Below are 9,617 nucleotides of genomic sequence, written 5' to 3'. Positions count from 1 at the left end.
ATTATTTTTCTCACTAGACAGATAAGGGAATAGAGACACATAGGGTTTAAGTGATTTTGCAGGAGCTGTAGAGCTAAAATTGTGTAGCTAATGAAAGAAGAGTAATGTTGTCTGCCTATATTAGAAAACAGAAAAAGTCACAACACAATGACATCAACTTCAACCAACAGAAACTAGAAAAAGAATAACAAAAACATAAAGAAAAAAAGTAGACGAAAGAGCTTCTTCACACCGGGTTTGCCACCAGAACACAGGTGTTGTGAAAACTTGCCATACAGTTCAAAATGGGAAAGAAAAAAACTCATATCAACACATTGTCATTAGACACATAGATTCAGGCAAGTCCACCACTACTGGCCATCTGGTCTACAAATATGATGGCATTGACAAGAGAATATCAAAAAAATTGAGGAGGCTGCTGAGACAGGAAAGGGCTTCTTCAAGTATGCCTCGGTCTTAGATAAACTCAAGGCTGAATGTGAGCATGTTATCATCATTGAGATCTCCCTGGAAATATGAGACCAGCAAATATTAAGTAGCTATTACTGATGCCCGAGGACACTGAGACTTTATCAAAAACATGATTACAGCCCATTTCAGGCTGACTGTGCTGTCCTGATAGTTGCTGCTAGTATTGGTGAATTTGAAGCTGGTATCTCAAAGAATGAGCAGACCTTTCTGGCTTACATCCTGGGTGTGAAATGACTAATTGTTGGTGCTAACAAAATGGCTTCCACTCACTGAGTTGCACTACAGCCAGACGAGATATGAGGAAATCATTAAAGAAGTCAGCATTTACATTAAAAAAATTGCTACAACCCTGACACAGTAGCATTTGTGCCAATTTCTGGCTGGAATGGTAACAACATGTTGGACCCGAGGGCTAACATGCTTTGGTTCCAGGGATACAAAGTCACCAAGAAAGATAGCAATGCCAGTGGAACCACACTGCTCAAAGCTCTGGATTGAATTCTTCCACCAACTTGTCCAACTGACAAGCCCTTGCGTCTGCCTCTTCAGGATGTCTACAAAATTGGTGGTATTGGTACTGTCCCTGTGGGCAGAATGGAGACTGGTATTCTCAAACTTGGCACGGTGGTCTCCTTTGCTTCAGTCAAAATGTACCAAGAAGTTGTGAGTGAAGCTCTCCTGAGGGGGCAACGCGGTCTTCAATGTCAAGGGTGTGTCTGTTAAAGATGTTCATTGTGGCAGCATTGCTGGTGACAGTAAAAATGACCTGCCAATGGAGGAAGTTGGCTTCACTGCTCAGGTGGTTATCCTGAACCATCCAGGCCCAAATTAGCACTGGCTATGCTCCTATAGTGGATTGTCACACAGCTCACAATGCCTGCAAGTTTGCCGAACTGAAGGAAATGATTGATTGCCACTCTGGTAAGAAGTTGGAAGATGGCCCTAAATTATTGAAATCTGGTGATGCTGCCCTCATCAGTATGGTTCCTGACAATCCCGTGTATGGTACAGCTTCTAAGAGTATCCTCTTCTGGGTTGTTTTGCTGTTCATGACATGAGACAGACAATTGCTATGAGTGTCATCAAAGCAGTGGACAAGAAGGCTGATGGAGCTGGCAAGGTCACCAACTGCCCAGAAAGCTCAGAAGCCTGAATGAGATTATCTCTAATACCTTCCACTCCAGTCTCAATCAGTGGTGGAAGAACAGACTCAGAACTGTTTCAACTGGCCATTTAAGTTTAATAGTAAAGGACTGATGAATGATAACACTGCATCATAAACCTTCAAAAGGAAAGGAGCATGTTTTGTGGGCCCCTTGTTCTTTTTGTGAGGCAGTTTTAAGTTATTAGTTTTGAAAATCAGTACTTTTTAATGGAAAAAACTTGCTCAAAAATCTGTCACAGAATTTTGAGATTCATTAAAATAAAGTTAAGTGAAAAAAAGAAATTAGAAGAAAGGTTAGAATGGAAACGAATGAAATGGGAAAAAGCAATAGAGAAAAACTGTCAGAATGAATGCTGAATCTTTGAGATGATCAATAAAATTGATAAATCACTAGCCAAATTTTTCAAGAAAAAAAGATAAAAGGCATGAGTTCTTGGCATCAGGAATGAGAGATGTGACATTACTACAGACTATTAGAGAGATAATATGTGAATGCAATAAGGAATGTTATGGAAGTTAATTTGACAAGCTAGATTAAATGAGAAAATCCCTTAACAAAACAAAAATTACTGAAGTTTACTAAACCAGAACTAGATAACCTAAACTCCCATTATGAATTTAAAAACTTGCAAAAGTACTTAAAAATCATCCCCAAAAAAATTACAGTCCAAGAAGGTTTTAGTAGTAAAGTCTCTCAATCTCTTTCTTTGAGACAATTTACTCTTCTATTAAACTAGACAGGAAGATTACAAGAAAACAAAACTATGAACCAATAACATTGATAAACATAAATGTAAACAATTTAATAAAATACCAGCATATTATGTGCATACATAATATGTATTATATGTAACATAATATTATATTACATGTAGTTATAAATACATGGATTCTGGAATCTGGGAAGTCTAATATCAAGGTGTTGGCTGCTGAAAGCTATTTTTCTTCGAGATGATGCCTTATTGCTGCTTGTCCAGAGGATAGTAATGCTGTGTTCTCATAGGTGAAAGGTGATATACCCCTTTCATCTTTTACCCCACCTCATGGACTGCAGGAAATAACCCTGACTTTGGCATTGGTCAAAAGTCCTGCTGGCAAGTTGTGTAGGTATATGCATTACAACTGTCTATCTATCTGTTATATAAATCCAGGCTCAGGCCCACAGCTCACAAACATGAGCGCTGTGAGCTGTGATGCCACAGCACCTACTGAGGGCGAAAAAGTGAGACTCTGTCTCTAAAAAAAAAAAAAAAAGTGTAGAACTTCAGATAAAGATAGATAAGTTAGGCTCTCTCCCTCTCTCTTCAACTTGACACGAAAGAGTCCTCTTACATGTGTCTTTGTCCCCAAACTCTCTTTGTTTTGTTGTGCTATGTTAAGTTGTGCTATGTTTTTTTGTTGTGTTGTGTGATGTTTGGGTTATGCTGTGTTGTGTTATGTCATGTTGTGTTGTGTTATACTGTCTGTTAGATATTGTGATTGTCACCTTCTAGTTATCCCCCTGAAATAATTGACCTGAGGACTTCCCAAATCTAATCCCTTCTACACGTGATTCTGTTTGTATCTACCCTTCCGTTTAGAATATTCACCCCTTCTATAGCAATATAAGCCCAATATTTACATAATGAATACATATTTGCACATTTTTTTGTCCTTGTGAAATATATCTCTGGGAAAATGTGCAAATTTCACAGTTAAGTACCAAATTCCAGCTGTCTGCAGCAGTGAAGAACATGTTTACACTTCAATTGTTAAAATTAAGTATTTAAGTAAGACATTCTGCCTTTTTAAATGTACATTATTAAAAAGAAATGCTTCAGAGCACAATAATTATTAACCCCACTTCATTAAAAGGAGTCTTACATGAAGTCAAGAGTCTTCTTTGTACAATTACAATAAAGGCAAAAGATCTTTCTTAAACTAATTCAAGACTTACTTGTAAAAGAAAAATGTAAATTCCCATGATGAGCTTGCTCGTGTTCTTTCCTTTCACAGGCATCAATAAGTGTGCTGTATTCAAATTATGAAGGCACATGTGTGCGATACATACCCACACATGTCCATAAATACACAGGAAAAGCAAAGCAACATGAGCCATTAATGTAAAGCAGAGTACGATTCTTACCTCTGAGGCTCAGACCTTGAGTCACTTTAATCATTCTCTGCAGGGAAAAACACAACCAATTGAATAACAATGCAAATATGCTTTTGTCCAATGACCCTAGCTTATCTATCTTTATCTGAAGTTCTACCCATTTTTTTTTTTTTAAGAGACAGAGTCTCACTTTTTCACCCTCAGTAGGGTGCTGTGGCATCACAGCTCACAGCAACCTCCAACTCCTGGGCTTAGGCAATTCTCTTGCCTCAGCCTCCCGAGTAGCTGGGACTACAGGCACCCGCCACAACACCCACTACAGTTCTACACATTTTTAAGACATGAATGAACTAGTCACTTCTGGAGAAAATGTCTCATTCTTAGTACACAAGTAATTAAATTAAATGTGGCATTTCAGGGGAGAAAGTGTTGATACAAGCATGAGAAAGGAAAACAAGAAAAGGGTATGTAGCAATTCTTTACTTTCCAATATACAGATGACTTTACACTTCATTGATAATCAATAGTGTTGAGCATATAACCTGGGACTTACATTAACTTTGTAGAAAGAATAGACTGCGTACACATCTATACAAACTTCTATAGAAGGTGGGGTTTTTTTCCATTCCATTCCTGGAGCTAATGATGTCACCATGTTAATCTGAGAATGCTGTTAAATATGTAGTGCAGATAATTAGCATTCAACTCATTTTGCCTGAAAAAATTGATAGAATGAAAAATAGGGAGAGTTTTGTGACTCATGAGTTCAAATTGACCACTTATTCCCAATGTACAATCTTTGATCCGTTGTTCATCATGAAATTCTTCTAATGGATTGGTCCAAAAATGACAGCACTTCATGGTCTTCCTCCTGGTCCATGATATTCAATTCTGTAGATGTTTAGTGGTTTTTAAAAATAACTAAGAATTATTTCTTGACAACCAATTGAGTTAGTTATTAAATATTATTAAAAATTAAAATTAATTTGGTCTGGTATATAAATTTGAAAAGTGGAGGCTGGAGGACACAGGGGCCCATGCCTGTAATCCTAGCACTCTAGGAGGCAGAGGTGGGTGAATCACCTGAGTTCAGAAGTTGGAGACCAGCTTGAGCAAGAGTGAGACCCCCATCTCTATTAAAAATAGAAAAACTAGCCAGGTGTTATGCGGGTGTCTGTAATTCCAGCTACTCAGAAGGCCAAGGCAAGAGGCTTAAAAAAGCCCAAGAGTTTGAGGTTGCTGTGAGCTGTGACACCATGGAATTCTACTTAGGGGGAAAGAATGAGATAGTCTCAGGTAAATAAAGGAAGGAAGGAAGGAAGTGCTTTAAATCCTCTGGGCTTAGGTACAAAGGGTTTTTCAAAAACATTTGTGTTGTCTTGATCATTTTTAATTGTTGCTCTTCTTACTTTTTAATTATTACTTACTGTAAAAGCATTCTTTAGGTTGCTATTAAGTATAAAGTGAGCACTGATCCATTTTTTTCTGTTATTTATCTAGTATGTTTCCAAAAGCTACACATTAATATATGTGAGTGGATGTGGATAAAAGATGAAATCACCAATAACCCTGTTCACTGTGTGTATAATACCCTCCCAAAGTGTGCTACTTGAAAGGTATTTCATTAGGAACTAAGTGAGGTAGCTGGGACATGGGTTAAACTGTCTTCTACCTAAACAAGCTTCTGTGTACAAAAAAAAAAAAAAAAATAGGCATCTTCATGATGTTGTCACTTGAATCTAATTTTACGATGTAATAGGCTCTTTCTGTGTTGTGTGTGGTATGTGTGTATGACAGAAATAGAGAGAGAAAGAGAGAAAGAAAGAGGACAGGTAGGCAAGATAGAGGATGGGAAAGGTTTACTACTTCAGTCCCTAATTATCTGTTCATCCATCTACAAAACACTCATATTGATCATCTCCAGGGAGGGAGATGTATTTTTCAAATTTTCTGTCTACATGCACATTATTTTTATAATAAAAATCTAATATGAACTATTTTTTATTTGATGAAGCATATTCAAATATCTACACTGAGCGCCAGAAAACAGGAGGAATGAGGGGCAAAGAGATATGTAAGAGCATGCGCGCGCGCGTGTGTGTGTGTGAGAGAGAGAGATATCTTCTGGGTGCTTCCTGGGTGGGATTTCAATACGATACGGTGTATGGACTGAGAATAACTGAACCACATTTAAAAATGAGGACATGACTGATGTTCTACTCTTTAACATAAAGCACAGCTATGTCTATGTAGTGGGATTCAGAAATTCAATTCTGCTTGCTCCTAATAACTTATACAAATATTTTGATCTATTTTCAGAATAGGCTCTTCTTTTTCTAGGCCTCTTTACATCATCTTCTGTAATTCCCACGAATATTTTTTACATGAGTACACTGGTTCTTGCGTCAGTATTCATACTGATTATTAAAATATCTCGGTTTTGTTGACACTTGCTCTATTCACTGTCTTTACATCACAAGCATTTTCAAATTGCTGTCTAAGAAATAATTTACTTTCCTTCAATACCTCTGTAAAACTCTGCTTTCAAGATACCACTTTTCTTTCTCACTAAGAGAATGACTGCATATTTATAATTTTTCAATCATTCATGTCACACTGTCAAGATCACTATCTTAACAATAGTAGAGTTAGAAATGCATTTTAATCTTTCCAGTGCATGAAAAATCATCTCCTGCCTTAGAACTAAAAACAAGTCCTCTATTGGACATCTCTGTGGTATTTACCTTCCAGAACCAATAAAAGATCTATAATAGCAATCTTAGGAATAATTCAGAGTGATTAGCATTTAACCATGTTAAGTACATATAAGTAGACAGCATCTTAAAGTCTGTATTTTTCATGGCTCTATAACTTTTATTACTGTGGTGTTCTTATTGTTTAACCCCATTGTTAAACAACTATTTTATGAATGCTAGGTATTTGGGGAATGTTTTGAAAGCATTGCAGATACCCTAAGTATGGTTCTGTGCTGATACCACATATAACTCTACTACTTTTAGGGATATTAGGACCATGACTAGTGATACCACAGTTTATAGGAACCAAATTTACATATAAAGTGGACACTTATGTTCATACACACCTACCCAATTGTTAACTGCAGCTCTTTTGACATGTTCTTTCAAAAATGGCAATACAGTTATGTGAGCTTGAGACTTTAAAGTCTTTAACAGTTTTCTCGCATTTTTAGGATAAACACCTAAATTCTTAACATGGTGTTTTAGGCATTGTGTAATCTAGCCCCAGGCACATTAACAATTTCTCTAGCTACCCACTCCCTTTCTTCAAATCACACCCAGTTTACTTTCTATTTTATCAAAGATATATTCTGCTTCTTATTTCAGAAGCCTTGCACATGCTGTTTCTTGGACTTGAATAATCTTAATTAACCCTCTCACCTTTTTCTAAGCAATTTCTACTGATTTCTCTGAGTTTAGCTGACTTTGAAATTAGTGATGACTTCCTTCTTGATTTTCTAATGTGAAGTCAAGGTTTCCACTACTTTCTCAAATCACCCTGCACGTTATTACATTTTAAATGATAATTGGCTTAAAAATAAAAGTTGAGGAGCATGACGGCAAATGGGACGGACGTGTAGCCCACCTCTCTCAGGTCATAAAGTGAGAGGAAGTGGGGTCTGGACCTTTTCCCCATGTGGATTGTTGGAGTGGACAGAAAGCTGGAGACACGCAGAGAATTGGCGGATTGCTGTACATGAGGTGTAATTTAAAACCACCTACTCTGTTGTAGAGATTTTCCCTGCTTGGCTGTGCTGGCCAGCAGGCCCCTCCCTCACGGAGGACAGCAGCTTGCAATTCCTGGCAAAACCCAATAAACGAAAATTTATTCCTGAGCCAAGTTTAATGACCCAAAAGGGGTCCCACTCAGAGCCACAAGGGGCCAGGCAACCTGATGGAAAATTGAAGGGAAGTGATCCCTCCCAGTAAACAGACATTTTGAATTGTCCAAAATGGCAGACACCTTTCCCCAGAACAACAGGAGTGATTAAATAGACTGGACCATTCCTGGTGGGGAATATTGGTGTAGGCTGGCAGTTCAGCCTGTGTGGTGAACTGGCGGGTGGCTGGATTCAAAATTCCAGATTCAAAAGTGAGACTCAAAAGTGAGGATAAGGTCTCTGTGCCTTACAGCCATGGCAGCCAGCACCCTCCACCCCACACACAGCCAATTGCAGTTGCCAGTTTATAGGAGAACGTGAGAGCAGAGTGGAAAGTGCGTGGAATCCTGCACCGAGTTGGGAGGTTGGATAGGAGTGCTGTCTAGAACAGAGCAACTGAGGTTGGACAATAATTAGGTAATAAAATTTTACAGAAACTCCAAAATGGCGATTGGCCAGGTAAGGTGGTTACCAGGGTAACAGTGTAAATCGTGAACCAGGTATAAGTCTGGGAACCACTCACAGTGCCACCTGGTGTCCAGAAAGTATAATGCATTATAAATATATTCCTAGGAAAGTTGATCCCTACATCATACATATAAATGTATATTTCTACATATAAACAAGAATACTATTTTTGTGGTTGGTGTCTTTTTGTTTTTTTTTTTTCTTTTCCACATCACTTTCTTGGAGAAGGTATTGTTAACTTTTTTTATTCTTATTTATATTTTTATATTGTTTCTATTTTTAATTTTTTCTTTCTTCTTTTTTAACTTTTTACGAATATCACTTTTTTTCATTCTCCTTTTTCCCTTCTCTCTTCCTCTTTTTCCCTTCTTACGGTTTCTGAGAGTGCTTACATCAGATTTTTAGAGGTTTTCTTTTTGTTTGTTCGTTTTGTTTGTTTGTTTTTACCTTTATTTTTTCAATTATCTTACAATTATCATTATTTTTATTGTAGTTGTTTTTGTTGTCTGTATGTCTATGTGTTTCTGATTGTTTGTGCATCTGTGGGCTTGTGTGTTAGGTAGCCTTTTTATCTGTCTATTTGCTCACTTGGCATCAATGAGTTTGGTGTTTTGCTAAATCCTAGGGTTGGCTATTTTCCCTAACTCCAATTTTTTTTTTTTTTTTTTTTTGTAGAGACAGAGTCTCACCTTATCGCCCTCAGTAGAGTTCCATGGCATCACGCAGCTCACAGCAACCTACAACTCTTGGGCTTAGGCGATTCTCCTGCCTCAGCCTCCCGAGCAGCTGGGACCACAGGCGCCCGCCACAACGCCCGGCTATTTTTTTGTTGCAGTTTGGCCGGGGCTGGGTTTGAACCCACCACCCTTGGCATATGGGGCCGGTGCCCTACCCACTGAGCCACAGGCGCCGCCCCCCCTAACTCCAATTTTCACATTCAACAAGAACAAGCAGGAGGCTAGAGCTGACAGCTAACCGTGCTATGAATACAAACCTGCAGGAGTAAAGACAGGGCCTGAGGCACAGGATCTGGGAACTTAAAACAGCTTCTCTTCTGCAGGGGAATTTAGCAGGAACAGAAACAAATTCCCACAAAGTTGTTCTGTTCTGTCAGTAACATCAATCAGGGGCAGGGATGGAATTGAGTGAACACCCCCCAGCTTCCATCAAGTGGCCAAGGTTGTCAGGCCTCACCTCTCCCTGCTGGATAGAGGCAGAGAGCAGTGGCCTGGCTGAGCAGATACGGATTTCCTTGTGATTCAGGCAGGTGAAAACCCCTAGAGTATCTGCTCACTGGAGGCAACTGGGTCATAGACCTGTAGGGCTATCAGTGACTGGGTATGACAGAGGTGCAAGGTGGGGAAGGAGGAATCAACCTTTCCAGACTAATCCATTTGCTGGTTGGGTCCTCCTGACTTCATGGAGCACAAGAGCAAGTCATATTTGAGTTGTCAGACAGACCTCTGCAATCCAGTTGCCAGAGATTTTTTTAAGATCTC

At 38.7% G+C, this 9,617-nt stretch overlaps 1 pseudogene; it reads left to right on the top strand.

Moving 5' to 3' along the window:
• Positions 1–284: 284 nt before the first annotated feature.
• LOC128593887 (elongation factor 1-alpha 1-like) lies at positions 285–1,628 on the top strand (annotated as a pseudogene).
• The last annotated feature ends 7,989 nt before the right edge of the window (positions 1,629–9,617 follow it).

This window comes from Nycticebus coucang, chromosome 9 (assembly GCF_027406575.1).
Source record: "Nycticebus coucang isolate mNycCou1 chromosome 9, mNycCou1.pri, whole genome shotgun sequence".
Taxonomy (NCBI): domain Eukaryota; kingdom Metazoa; phylum Chordata; class Mammalia; order Primates; family Lorisidae; genus Nycticebus; species Nycticebus coucang.
Note: the sequence above shows the minus strand (reverse complement) of the source record. Positions and strands in the feature narration are given on the sequence as shown.